This window comes from Aotus nancymaae, unplaced genomic scaffold, assembly GCF_030222135.1.
Source record: "Aotus nancymaae isolate 86718 unplaced genomic scaffold, 86718_ANA_hifiasm-v0.15.2.pri h1tg000108l, whole genome shotgun sequence".
Taxonomy (NCBI): Eukaryota; Metazoa; Chordata; class Mammalia; order Primates; family Aotidae; genus Aotus; species Aotus nancymaae.
This window is the reverse complement of record NW_026988523.1, coordinates 37,916,434-37,931,452: the sequence shown is the minus strand read 5'-3', so window position 1 is coordinate 37,931,452 and position 15,019 is coordinate 37,916,434. Positions and strand designations below refer to the sequence as shown.

At 41.9% G+C, this 15,019-nt stretch overlaps 1 protein-coding gene and 1 pseudogene across 2 annotated transcripts in view; both read left to right on the top strand.

The window, feature by feature from the left end:
* AIM2 (absent in melanoma 2) overlaps nt 1-15,019 on the top strand; it is a 177,432-nt gene that overhangs the window by 128,848 nt on the left and 33,565 nt on the right. The window contains exon 1 of one of the 2 annotated variants that reach the window (XM_012449730.2): nt 13,956-14,206. The exons of the other annotated variant lie outside the window; for it this stretch is intronic. The gene's annotated coding sequence lies outside the window, so the exon portion shown is untranslated. Of the gene's footprint in view, nt 1-13,955; nt 14,207-15,019 lie in introns of those variants that run through there. 2 annotated transcript variants of the gene reach the window in all.
* LOC105715399 (cell cycle checkpoint protein RAD1-like) lies at nt 8,424-8,951 on the top strand (annotated as a pseudogene).

Sequence of the window (15,019 nt, the reverse complement as noted above, 5' to 3'; positions counted from 1 at the left end):
GGGAGAAAGCCAGAAGCAGGTGTAGCCACTCAATACACCTGGACCCAGCTTCCCAGGGCCTCAAAAACTCTCTCATCATCATCCTTGGGGAGGCATCAACCCGTGACCACCCCCCAGAAGCTTCTCGCTTGCATGCTGCCCCTGTATGCTGATAACCTTCTATTGGGACACCCCATGGCAGTCGGTTGTGCAAACAAATGCCTTATTTCAGCACGTGGAGGACTGTGTGTATAAAGTGTCTAAAAGGAAAGCCCAGATTTACCAAAAAGCAAATGCAGTATCTGAGGCTTACCATATGGAAGGGGGAACGCAGCCTAGAAGCAGAGAAGAAGCAAGCCGCTTGCAGAGTGACAGAACCTGAGACTAAAAGGCAGGTGAGAGAGTTCCTGGGAGCGGTGAGTTTTGTAAATTGTGGATTTCCAAACTGCAGTACTAGCCAAACCCCTCTATGATGTGACAAAAGGGGGAGACAAGGAGCCCTTTGAATGGGGATCCCAGCAGCGTCAGGCCTATCAGGAACTGAAAGCGAAACTAATGTCAGCTCCAGCTTTGGGGCTGCCTGATTTAACAAAGCCCTTCACATTATATGTGGCAGAAAGAGAAAAAGTGGCAGTTGGGGTCCTAGTCCAAACAGTAGGACCTTGGCCCAGGCCTGTAGCTTACCTCTTCAAGCAGCTAGATGGAGTTTCCAAAGGATGGCCCCCATGCTTAAGGGCCCTGGCAGCAACTGCTCTGCTAGCACAAGAAGCAGTTAAGCTAACTCTGGGACAGAACCTAAATATCAAGGCACCTCATGCAGTAGTGACTCTAATGAACACCAGAGGGCGCCACTGGTTATCAAATGTTAGGCTGACCAAATACCAGGGCCTGCTATGTGAAAATCCCCGCATCACCATTGAAGTCTGCAACACTTTAAACCCCGCCACTTTGCTCCCAATGTCAGAGGGTCCCATTGAACACAACTGTGTTGAAGTCCTGGACACAGTCTATTCCAGCAGGCCTGATCTTCAGGATCAGCCATGGACAGTAGTAGACTGGGAGTCGTATGTGGATGGGAGCAGCTTTGTCAATCCACAAGGGGAAAGATGTGCAGGCTAAGCCGTGGTAACTCTGGACACTGTAATCAAGGCCAAATCCCTGCTTCAGGGCACCTCAGCTCAGAAGGCTGAACTCATTGCTTTAACTCGAGCCCTAGAGCTGAGTAAAGATGAGGTTGTAAACACTTACACTGACTCTTGATATGCCTTCCTGACTCTCCAAGTACATGGAGCACTGTACAAAGAGACAGGCCTGTTAACTTCAGGGGGAAAAGAAATAAAGTATCAGGATGAAATTCTGCAGCTGCTAGAAGCAGTCTGGAAGCCCTGGAGGGTGGCTTTCATGCATTGCTGAGGACATCAGTGGGCTCACACCTCCGTAGCCCTGAGAAATTCCCGAGCTGATTCAGCAGCTCGTAAGGCAGCATCTGCCCCCTACCAAATAGCAGCTATAGCCCCGCTGATTCCCCAGATCCCTGATCTAATACCTAGTTACTGTAAGGAGGAAAGAGACTTTCTCCAGACAGAAGGGGGCAACTGATTAAAGAAGGATGGATCCACCTGCCAGATGGAAGAATAGCAGCTGCTGGGGGCAGCAGCTGTACAAGCCATACATGAGACCACTCATTTAGGTCAAGTGTCGCTTGAAAAGATGTTGGGCTGGTACTTTTACATCTCACACTTAGCAGCCTTAACCAAAACTGGGACAGCGATGCATTACATGTTGGCAACACAACTCAAGGCAGGGTCCAACTCTTCCCCCTGGAATTCAAGCTTATGGAGCAGCTCCGTTTGAAGATCTCCAGGTAGACTTTATTGAAATGTCCAAGTGTGGGGGACATAAGTATTTGTTGGTCCCAGTGTGCACATACTCTGAGTGGGACTGAAAGAGCCCATGAAGTAACCCGTGTGCTGCTTCAAGATTTTATCCCTAGGTTTGGACTGCCACTGCGTATCAGATCAGACAATGGACCAGCATTTGTGGCAGACTTAGTACGGAAAACAGCAATGGCCTTGGGTATCACCTGGAAACTGCACGCTGCCTACCCACCTCAGAGTTCCAGAAAAGTGGAAAGAATGAACCAGACCATCAAAAACAGCTTAGGGAAACTGTGCCAGGAAACAAGATTAGAGTGGGCACAGGCACTTCCCTTGTTCCCTATTCAAAATTAGATGCACCTATTCAAAATTAGATGCACCCCCTCAAGGAAGACAGGATATTCCCCTTATGAAATCTTACATCATAGGCCCCCTCCCATACTCCGGGCACTCCCGGGAACTCCTTGGGAGTGGGGGGAGATTGAGTTAGGACACCAGTTATGAGCTCTAGGGAAAATTGCCCAGGATATTTCAATCTGGGTAAATGACAGATGTCCTGTAAGCCTTTTTCTCCCCAGTTCGTCCTTTCTCACTAGGTAATCACATGTGGAAAAAGGACAGGAGTACAGCCCCTCTAAAGCCACAATGGAAAGGACCTCAGACCTGATCCTGATCACTCCCACAGCCATGAAGGTAGAGGGAATCCCAGCCTGAATCCACCACAGCCGTGTAAGAAACCAGCAACAGCTGAGACTTAGACCAAGGCAAGGACTGCAGAAGCACCTTAAAAAGGACAACAAGCCTTGCTCCAGCCACATCCCGGAAGCTGGCTGGTCCACGCACTGCCGAAGCATGAGGAAATTCATCATGGGACTTGTTCTTCCTAATATTTGGACTTGTACATAGGAACATTAACTAATTTTGAAGAATGCCCTCAGTATGTACACCAGGTATGACATAAAAGTTACTGCCATTCTTTTGTACTACCGTTCTTATAAATGTACAGGGACACAGAAGGGAACCTGTTTATATAATGGTACTCAGCATAAGGTGTGTAATCTGGGAGATGGACAGGTAGCTGTCATAGGCATCATTAAGCCCTCTTTCTTCCTATTATCTGTTAAGACAGGTGAGCTGTTAGGGTATCCAGTCTACTCTGCTAGGGAGAAGAGAGACCTAAAAATAGGAGATTGGACAGATGATGAGTGGCCACTGGAGAGAATTATTAAGTATGATGGGCTGGCCACATGGGCCGAGGATGGCTCGTGGAGATACCGGACCCCTATTTACATGCTCAACTGGATCATCCAGTTGCAGGCTGTTTTGGAAATACTAATGAAATGGGAAAGCTCTGTGCCTCTTGGCCCGACAAGAAACTCAAATGAGAAACGCGATTTATCAGAACCGCTGGCCCTAGATTATTTGCTAGCAGCTGAAGGGGGAGTCTGTGGAAAATTCAATCTAACCAACTGCTGTCTGCACATAGATGACCAGGGGCAAGCAGTGGAGGATATTGTGCGAGACATGACCAAACTGGCACACGTGCCTATACAGGTGTGGCACGGATTCAACCCTGAGTCCTTATTCGAAGGTTGGTTCTCATCCTTGGGAGGATTCAAAACACTCATCATAAGTGTTATAATAATAATAGGTGTTTGTTTTCTGCTCCCTTGTCTACTCCCCCTGTTCCTTCAGATGATTAGGGGATTCATCACTACTGCAGTTAACCAAAAAAATGACATCACAAGTATATTATATGAAACATTATTAGTTGGTTTCTTCAGAAAATCTGGAAAGTGAGAATGAATGTGAGACCTCTCACTAATATTATAAAATGGTGAGGGTCTCAAAGATGGGGGGTGAAGAGGGAGACCCAGGCTTCTCAGATCAACTTCCCCTTTTCATTCCTAAGACTGTAAACTGAAATATTTTCATATGTAATTCCTGAGACTGTAAACTGAAACCCTTTTCATATGTAATTCCTGAGACTGTAAACTGAGACTATTTTCACATGTTAAGCTATAAACCTAAGATTCTTCCATGTGTAACAACTAAAGTATAAGCCTATATAAAGGCAGAACCTTCCTTTATTAGGGGAGCTTGGCTGTTAGGCAACTATGCCACCTTGCTCCCGACCAAATAAACCCTCCTTCCTCCTGTATTTGGTGTCTGAGAAATCCGTTTCCTGCGGCCGCTCCTGCTACAAAACATCATAGAATGATGGGTAAAATCTGGTGGAAGCCAGTAATTATCTGTCGGATGTTTCCTAGACCTGAAGCAGGATTTGCTAGATCTGAACCCTATTCTTCTTTCCCCCTACACTCCACCACCAGCTTTATTGAGGTGCAATCAACAAATAAAAATTTTATATACTTATAGTATACAATGTGATGTTTTGATATTTGTATACATTGTGGAATGATCCTGTAATGAAGCTGATAAACATGTCTGCCACCTCACATAGTGTGTGTGTGCATGTGCATGTGTGTGCATGTGCACGTGTGCCTGTGCCTGTGCGTGTGTGCACGTGTCTGTGCACATGTGGGTGTGTGTGTGCATCTGTGTGTGTAGGTATGTGCGGGGGTGTGTGCATGTGTTTGTGTGCATGTGTGCATGTGAACATTTATGATCTGCTCTCTTAGCAACACTCAAGTACACACTACATCACTGAATGCCATCTTCCTTGAAATACCCTTTGCCTTGCCTTCCAGCACTCCACCAGGTCTGGTTTCTTTTCTCTACTGCTCTGACCTTTCTAAGTCTTCCTTGTTGATTCTTCCTCTTTAGCCCAACCACTTGCTGTCTGATCTCTACGAAGCTTGGAGGCCTGCCCCCTTCTCAGTCATGATGACCTCTCCTGACAGTATCACCATCTTCTGCAGCATCAGCTGCCATTTGTATTTGGATGCTGTCCATGTTACTGTCTGGAGTTCTGACCTTTCATCTAAGCTCCAGGCTCATAGATTCAATTAAACATCTCCATTTACATATCTTATGGGCACCTCGAATGCAATACCTCCAGTGCTAAACCCACATTTTCCTCATTTATGTTGACTTACTCCTCCTTGGTGCTCCCTGTCTCCCTAATGACACTGTCATTCACCTGTTTTCCTGAGCCAGAAATCTGGGAGTAATTCTGGAATCCTCATCTCTCTTGAATGAGTTTTTAGTGCCCATGTGTCTTATGTGTGTCTTTTCAGAATCTTTTAAATAATGCACATGTAATAATTCTCACATCCCCACCTCAGAAGACAGAGGTCAAATTATCAGTTTTTTTCTTGCAGCCAAGATGGACACAGGTGACCTAGGCTTGCCCTGTCAGATGCTTCCTAGGGAGGCTTGATTTAGAAGTCATCAACATGAGAATCTGGCTCTCCATGGAGTTTCCATCTTGCTGATGTGGCTGGCTTCAGAGATGTCTGGATTTTAGGCAATAGCAGCAATTGCAACATACATATGGAAGTGGCATTTGTACTGTAGATTTAGCAATTGCAGTGTAGTCAGGTCTTGGCATTATATGTTTAGGGAGCAGAAAGCAGTGAACTTGTTCAGAATAGTTTTGTTGTCTGGTTTGGTGTGTATGTATGTGGGTGGAGGGAGAAGGTGTGGGAAATACATTTTTGTTTTTCCTTTTTTCTGTGAGTTTAGTCTTGACTTTGTTCCTTCAGTCTCACTCTCCAGTGATCTCTGAGGTATATGTGTGTGTGTGTGTGTGTGTGTTTGTGTGTATTTCAGACAGGATTTTACTCTGTCACTCAGGCTGGAGTGTGGTGGTGTGATGATAGCTTCCTGCAGGCTCAAACTCCTAGACAATCAAGTGATCCTCCTGCCTCAACCTCCCAAGTAATTGGGACTATAGGTGTGTGTCACCACGCCCTGATAATTTTTAATTTTTTGTAGAAACAAGGTCGCTGTTTGTGGCTCAAACAGCCTTCAACTCCTGGATTCAAGCAATCTCCCCCATCTTGGCCTCCCAAAGTGCTGGGATTACAGGCATGAGCCACTGCGCCTGGTCTGGGTTTAATATTTTTAATAAAGTTCCTCTCTCCTTAAACTAGCAAGGGTAGCTTATGTTGTTTGCAGTAGGAATCTTGAGCAATTGAAGTTGTTGCTTTCTCTCCGATAGAAAGTCTAGCTGTGTTTTGAGCTGTGTGAAAGAACAAGGGAAGGACATGGTGAACAAGAAACAGAAATAGGTGGGCTTGGAGGAGAGCAGGCCCTGCCTCTCCAGGGTTTTTTCATGTGATCACATTATATAGAATATATAAATCATGTACAAATATTCCAAAAAAGCAAGGCAGAGTGATGGAAAGAGATTGGAATTTTAGAAAATAATTGTGTTTAAATTTTTACTCTACCGCATACTAACAGGGTACCCTTGAGCAAATGACTTAACCTCTTAAAATTCAGTTCCCTCACTTACGGGGTGTAGTTAATATATTTACCACAGAGTGGTAGGGTTACATGAGATAAGCTGTGAAAAAGATCTCTCACTTATTGGCTTACTGGCTGAGTGGTAAAAGTTAGCTCTCTGTGCCAGAGGCAATCAGGGACTCCAGAAAATGCATCAAGAATTGGTTATATATAGATGGTCCCTAATTATTGACTACTCAATTCCATTGGCCTAGAATTCCACTTTTTGTACTTCCACATATCAAAACTCATATTCCTTCTAATAGGACTAGTTCAAGTGCTGTTGTTTTTCTCTAATTGGATCTTTTCAAATTCCCTTAGCTGGAGGTAATGAATTCTATTTCTGAAATATTATATTTTATAATAGGTCATATCTGGATCAATGGTATAGAATATATACCTTCCTGCTCCCAATTCCCACTCACTTGAGGCAACATTTTTTAACCTTTCATAATAATATGTTATATTCCTAGTTTTCAATTTTAGCCACTCCATTACCTATTGATTTGCTGCAATTGAAGATACAAATTTAATTTTCTTATACCTGTTTTCTTACATTTTTGGAACCCTGCATCTTACAAATACATGTAAGTCATCTCTCTTCCCACTTTCCCAATGTAGTAATTTCACAATTGTTGATTAAATCACTGACTGGTGTTTTACATTACCATAACTAGCTAAATAAAACTAATAGTTAAGTCATATAGTATGTTTAAATTTCTTCTTTATGCATCTTTATTTTTTTCTGAGGCTAAGGACACATCTTTAATATTTTGTTCAATCTTGATGTGCTTATCGTTAATTCTTTTAGAACATCCAAAATAGTAAAATTTCTCTCAAGATAAATTCAGGTAATTTCTCTGCAACACATACACATATATCTCACATGTTTTTCCTCAGGAAATATTCTTTCTTGAGCTTTCTGTCCCATGCTTTGATCTAGTTTCAGTCTAGCTGTGTAAGTCAAGGTTTAAGGGCTCTGGTCACCCTTATCCTGGGGTGACATCATCCTTGTGGACTGAATGTCACCCTCAAAATTCATATGTTAAAATCCTAACCCCTAATGTAATGATATTAGGAGGTGGGGCTTTGGGGAGGTGATTAAATTATGAGGACACAGCCTTCACGGATAGGATTAGTGGTCTTATACTATCTGGGATAGTGCCCAGAGAGCTCTTTCATCTCTTCTGCCATGTGCCAACACAGCAAAAAGCCATCATCTTGCTACGTGTGGTGGTACATGTCTGCTGTCTAGGAGTTAGAGCCCGGCTTTGGCAACATGGCAAGAACTTGCCTCTAAAAAAACAGAAAGAGAGAGAAAGAAAATCACAGAAAAGAGAAAAAGATGGCTGTCTGTGAACCAGGAAGCAAGTCATCACCAGATGCTGAATATGCTGGTACCTTGATCTTGGACTTCCCAGCCTCCAGAACTGTGAGAAATAAATGTGTGTATAAATTATTGTTTATAAGCCACTTAGTCTATAGTATTTTTGTTATAGAGGCCCAAACAAACTAAGACATGGAGATTCCTGAATAGCTTTGTTCCTTCCTTACATGTACATGTACTTATTATAATTATCAGCTAGGTATAGAAGACCAGCCTGAAAATTGTTTTTCTCAAATGTCAAAGGAATTGCTCCACTGTCTTTTAGCTTCCAGTGTTGCTGTCAGGAATGCCAATTCTATTCTTATTCCTAATCCACGGATATGATCTATTCCTTTCCAGGAAGCTTTTAGGGCCTTCTCTCTCAGTGTTTTGTAATTTTAAAAGCATGTGGCTAGAAAAAAAAAAAAAAAGAAATACCTAAAAATCAATCATCTAAGCTCCCATATTAGGAAACTAGGAAAATAAGAGTAAGTTAACTGCAAAGTAAGCATAAGAAAATAAAGTTTTAAAAAATTAGAGCCCAAATCAATGAAATTGAAAGTAAAAATTAAGAGTGTTGGGAGCTGCTCCACTTACTCCTGTTTTCAGGGAGATAGATCTTACTTCCCCAGGGACTTGGCTGGGAAGGGCTCTCTAGCATCTGGGCCACACTGCAAAGGGTGGAGTATTTTGAGAGTTTACATATCAGGAAGAGTCTGTTACTTTTTAAATTAACTTAATTGTCCTTCAGACTGTTTATTTTTGGATCAAGTCCTATGCCAGGGATTTTAACTGCACTTTGAATGTGTTGCCAAGGTTATGATGACCCTTGGATGCTATTTTTAGAAGAAGGAGGAATGGTGACAGTATGCAAAATCGATACTCAAAAGCCTGAGGAGCCTCTGGATTTTGACTTCTGCAGCACCAATGTTATTAATAAAATTGTTCTGCAGTCAGAGGGGCTCTGAAGCATTTCCCAAATTGGATGTGATGACTGAAGTCCTACAGATCATCATGTCTCCTGACAAGCATTATTTCAGGTTATCTACTTTTGGAAATGTAGGAAGTTCGCAACTTGACTTCCAAAGATTCTTATTTGATGCAAGCATTTCATTGTAATCAGACCCAGGTAAACAGATTTGATTTCTTTGCTGATACCCTTTACAAAGGCATTAGTCCTATCTTGTAAGGTTTCTATTCACATAAATGACAGGATTTCTTCCATTATAGCATATTATCAGAATGAAGAAGGGCAAATATGTTTCGTGGAATATTACTGTTGCCCTGATGAAGAAGTTCCTGAAACTGAGTCTTGAGTATGATGATTCATTGTGATATTTATGTGTGTATTCATAAGTTGAGTTCTCATTCTGAGTATGAAAATATTCATAATTTCTTATTGAATTTTCTATAGAGAAGATGCATGAAGAAGATAAAAGCAAGGCCCCTGTATCATAATAGTTATATATTTTGTGAACAAATGCTTTCATGAAGTCATCGATTATCTAGTATTAGACTATCCCATGGCTCTGTCTTTTAAACTCAGGGGAATCATTCTGAGCCAAGATAAATAAGTTAGATGCTCTATTCCATTTAAGTAGAACATTTCAAGAGTCTAAAGATTTAAAGTTTGTTGAAGTCCTATCAGAAATGTTCTTTTGTTTATTTACTATTAGAAAACGCAAAGGCATGTGGACATTGATGCCAGAGATCATTATATATTAAAGCAGTGCTTCTCTAAGTGTTGCACCAAGACTAACAGCATCAGAATCACCCAGGAACTTGTCAGGAACGCTGGGGGTGAGGCCTAAAATCTGTATTTTCACAAGCTCCTCCCAGGAAATTCTGATGCACGTTAAAGTTTGGAAACCACTATTTAAAGGATACTTTTTTAAAGTTAGGATTTATTTGCCTTGAGGTGTTTGCTTTTACCTGCGATTTCTTTGTAAAAGTTCTGAAACTGAGGCATCACTAAACGAGTCTGAACAATTCTTTACATGATGTATTTCTAAAGTATACCTTTTTAAGAAATCTATGGACAAGATAAAAAAGTCTTCAGAGTCATATATTTTCTCCTTATTCTTAAAACTGTTCAATGCAGTACTTATTAGATACTTTTCATTTGCCCATAAACATTTCTTGACCAAATGCCCATCAATGATAGACTGGACAAAGAAAATGTGGCACATATACACCATGGAATACTATGCAGCCATAAAAAACGATGAGTTCATGTCCTTTGTAGAGACATGGATGAATCTAGAAACCATCAGTCTCAGCAAACTGACACAAGAACAGAAAACCAAACCCCACATATTTTTACTATTTTTACTCATAGGTGGGTGATGAACAATGAGAACACTTGGGCACAGGGAAGGGAACAACATTCACTGGGCTAGGTGCGGGGGTGGAGTGGAAGGGAGGGGAGGGACAGTGGAGGGGCAGGGAGGATGGGGAGGGATAACACCAGGAGAAATGACTGATGTCAGTGACGGTGGGGAGAAAGTGGGGGGAGGGAGACAGCAAACCACCATGGCATATATGTACCTATGCAACAATCCTGCAGGATGAAGGATGTGCACACGTAACCCAGAGCCCAAAATAAAAAAAAAAAATCAATTAACTTTAACAAAACAGTTAGTGGTTTGTCACAAGACTAAATATACTCTTATTATACAATATAGCAATTGCATTCCTTAATACTGACCCAAAGTTGAAAAATTAGGTCCACATAAAAATGTGCACAGATACTTATAGAAGGTTTATTCATATTTTCCAAAATTTGGAAGCAACCAACATGTTCTTCAGTAGGTGAATGGATAAACTGAGATAAATGCAGACAATAGAATATTATTTAGTGCTAAAAAGAAATGAGCCATCAAGCCACAGAAAACCATGGAGGAATCTTAAATGCATATTACTAAAAAAGACAACCTAAAAAGGCTATATACTGTATGACTTCAACTATATGAAATTCCAGGAACAGCAAAACCATGGAGACAGTAAAAAGATTAGTGGTTTCCAGGATTTGTGGGGATAGATAGATGACTAGACAGAGCACAAAGGATTTTAGGGCAGTGAAACCACCCTGTATGATGCTATGAGGGTAGATACTCATTATACATTTGTCCAAACCCACAGAATGTACACCACCAAGTGAACCCTGATGTAAACGATGGAGACTGAGTGATAATGATGTTTCCATGCAGGGTCCACCTGGTGGGAATGTTAATAATGAGGAGGCTGTGCATGTGTGAGGCAAAGGGGTATATGGGAAATCTCTGTACCTTCAGCTCAGTTTTATTGTGAACCTAAAACTGCTTTAAAAAAATAAAGTCTACTAAAAAACAAACAAAAAATAAACTAGAAAAAAATGCAAAATGACATGCTTTTGTGTGTGTTCTGTCTCATTCAGCAAATTTGATATTTCTTTGACAACCTTCTTCTTTCTCCATTGACTCTTGTTTAAATGCTTATTAGCTGGTTATTATTCATCCTGGAATCAACCTGTATATATGTCTTATCTTTTCTCTCCTGTTTTTGCATTTCATTGTTTTCTAGGTATACTTTTGGAAAGAGCTCTTCAACTTTATCACTCTATTAGCTTTAAAGTGTTTCTGGTATCACATTTAGAAAATATATTTATAAAATATCTTCTGTTAATTTGTTCATTTTTTACAAGTATTAGCACCGTCTTTTTGTTTCATAGATGTAATGTCTTTTCTTATCTCTCTGATGACCGTATATATTTCTTCTTCTACCCTCTGCTTTGCCCTTAAGTTCCTTCTTCTGATTTCTTTTTGTTTGTTTTAAAGTTGGAGGCTTTTCCGAATGTTATTTATATCTGTTTACTCATATTTAAGAAGAAATGTGCACACATATATACACACAAAAGTGACTTGAATTCTTTTTGTGTGGACCTGGTTTATTTATGAGTTAGTTTAATTATAGGATTAACAGGAAAGGGCCTGAGTCTTTGTATTGGAAAACTCAAAATGTCAGTTAACCGTGGGAGCTTTCCCCTCTTGGGCCAGTCACTACAGTGGGATCCTCCAGTGTTCTGCTTATGGCATAACCCTGGCTATGAGTACTTTAGGGGTCAGGGAGGAAAGGGCTTGGAAATCCCACTTTCCTCTGTGAAATTGTTAATAAACCTCCTTTTTCAGCACAGTTGCCTCCTTTCCCTTCTGTGTCTTGTGTCACCCAGTTGGGTATCTCTCTGATTAAATTTCTTGGTAAAACAAAGCTGGGGGATGAGTACTTGTTGATCTGCCCCAGGTGCAGCAGTGTACCTGCTCCTCATTGAGACCACTTCCCAGCCTAATCACGTAACTCACCTTTCACAGGACCTGAAGCCTCAAATCACTAAGCCTTTCCGGGGCTGGTGCTTGTCAGGTTCTCCCCCAGCAGGGAGCTTTCTCTCATTTACTCAGTAAGTCACCAAATTCATACACTTTACATCTTTTTAATTCTTATATATTGTTGTCATTTTGGTGTCCTTTAGCCTTCTGTGATTCACTCATTCATGCATTCATTCATTCAACAAACATTTTCTGAACACTTTGTGTCTGACACTGTGTCAGCTGAAGTGGATGCAGTGAGCTAAGAGGGAGAAATCTTTTTCCTCATGTGCCTTACATTTTAGGAGCAAGAGCCAGAAAATAGACAAACAAATAACATATATGGTATGTCTGATGGTGGTCAGTACCACATGTGGGAAAAAATAATGTGGAGAAGAGGTAGAGAACATGCTGGTCAGAGAATCCCCACAGATAAGGTGATATTTGAGCTGACAGCTGGCAAAAGTGTAGAAATAGGCCTTAGAGGAGAAAGCGAAGGCAGTCCTGCAGCTCTGGACTGATGACCTGAGCATGGTTAGGTGCTTCTCCTCTGCTCCCATAGCATCTTGAGCATGCTTTAATGGTAACACTTATCACCATGTGCTATTGCAATTATTAAATTACACGTCTGTTTCTATGACTTGGCAGAGCCGCTCAACATCTGGAACTTTGTCTTATTAACTATTATATTCCCAGAATCTAATACATCCTATTAGATGTTCAGTGCATAATTGTTGATTCAATGAATGAGAAATGAAAAGTTCAAATAAATTGCTGACCAGAATCAAGCCCTCAGGCTCTGAATTTAGGGTTAGGAGTCTGGGTTAGGAAGAAAGACTGTATATGCTTTTGAGGCAAGCAGTTAGTGAGGGAATGAGGCACGATTACTTGCAGGTAGCTACAAGCAATAAAAATGGGGTCAAAAACATTAGAGCAGAGGGACAGGCCCCCTAGTAGACAGGAACTGTTACAACCAGCTGTGACAATGAACACAGATTGCAGACTTCCTCCTTAGGTACGGATGAGAACGTAACACGGAAGAAACTGGCCGCAACTGGTTAAATCCAAGATGGTCGAAAACTTGGCTGACTGCTGACCCTTAGCTTCATTATGCCCTTAATGTCATAAAATTTCCATAACGAAACCTCCCACTCCCATCATGCACCTGACGCCATAACAGTTCCAGATTAACTATCTTTAGTCGAGAAAATGGTGGCATCCTGATTCTGAGAATTGCCCACCCATTTTCCAGAAAACCCTTCCCCTTATTATAGAGTACTTTCTACCTTCATTGTCTTATCCCTATATTATATGAACCACGTTGCCTGTGACTCATTCTTTGAGTGCCCACACTCCTCCCTTGGGTGTGTCCTTGCTTTTGCTCCACAATAAAATGTCTATACTTTCACTTTGGTCTCATTTTCAGATTCTCTTACGCTTTGAAGACAAGAAACTGCATTGGCCTACTGGCAACACTTCTAGATGCCCTCCGAGATCAGTGTGCTTGTTTATACCAGAAAAATGTTATCTGGGCCAGACAACGGTGTTCACGCCTGTAATCTCAGCACTTTGGGAGGCCAAGGCGGGCAGATCACACGGTCAAGAGATCAAGACCATCCTGGCCAACATGGTGAAACCACGTCTCTACTAAAAATACAAACATTAGCTGGGCATATCTACAGTCCCAGTTACTCGGGAGGCTGAGGCAGAAGAATCGCTTGAACCTGGGTGGCGGAGGTTGCAGTGAGCCAAGATCACGTCACTGCACTCCAGCCTGGCGACAGAGCAAGACTCTGTCTCAAAAGAAAATAAAAATAAAAAATAAAAATAAAATGTCATCTGCTAGGCCCCTTAGTCACAAAGTATACCAGTAAGTCATCTGTGGTCATTTTTCACAGCTTCCTGACCACTTTCAGTTTCCAATCAGTGTAACTATGTGGGATGACTCAGCTACAAGTTGCTACAAGAATCTTCTTCTGTGGCTGCTAGAGAGAACCCAAACCAGCTCAGCCAATTAGAACTCCAGTTGTCACTCCAACCCGCGCTGGCCCTGGGGGTGAAGGGAAGTATTTATTCGGGGCATGTGTGAAGCTGTTCAGAAGTTTCAGAGCCTTTGTCGCTTTGAAAGTCACCTAGGTGATTTGGGCATGATCTCCTAAGCCCCCTGCTAGTTAAGCTCTCTGAAGAGAAGATGGCAGACCCGGTTTGCTGATCACACCAGGGATCAGGAGGTAAGCACCATGGAGGAACTGGGCTAGAGACAAGAGACTTAACCCTTTCTCCACCAAGAAAGACAACTGAGGAAAGACCAGCCATGCTATGCACCCCTCTGAGAACTTGAACCTGCTAAAATGGACACCAGCTGTGAAAGGATGAGTTCATTTATTTTATTCACTTTAGCCATGTTCTCTGGTGTCTTTGAGCTGGTGTTCCCGAAGCTTCAGCTTCCATTGGGGTTTATCTATCAGTCTATTTGTAAGACTGATCTTTATGCCACATTCCCCTGGCTGGGCCCCCCTACCTTCCAAGGCAGTGACCATTTTACTTGACTGAAGCCCCGTATAGCACTTGGGAATTTCCCAGTAATGAACGCCTCTTCTCACACAGTGCAGGGCTTCATTTCCTGACCCCAGGACCACCCACGAAGCCCCTGGTCTAGCACCAGTGGGATGCTCTGGTGTGATTTCAACATCACTGTAGTTCTTCATCATCTGTTGCCCTGGTTTGCTCATCCCAGCCCAGAAAGCCTTTTCATTCCAACCTTGCACTTCTACCTTCCCTGTGTCATCTTGATCTATTCTTTGATAAAACATTTTAAATAAGATATATTCCTACCTTTTAATCTCAGTCTCAAATCCAAATTGCGAGCTGCCATCCCATATGAAACTATTATTTGTCACAAAATATCATGACTAGGTATCTACTACTATCACTTTTTTTTTTTTTTTTTTGAGACAGAGTCTCGCTCTGTTGCCAGGCGCCAGGCTGGAGTACAGTGCCGTGATCTCGGCTCACTGCAACCTCCACCTCCTGGGTTCAAACAA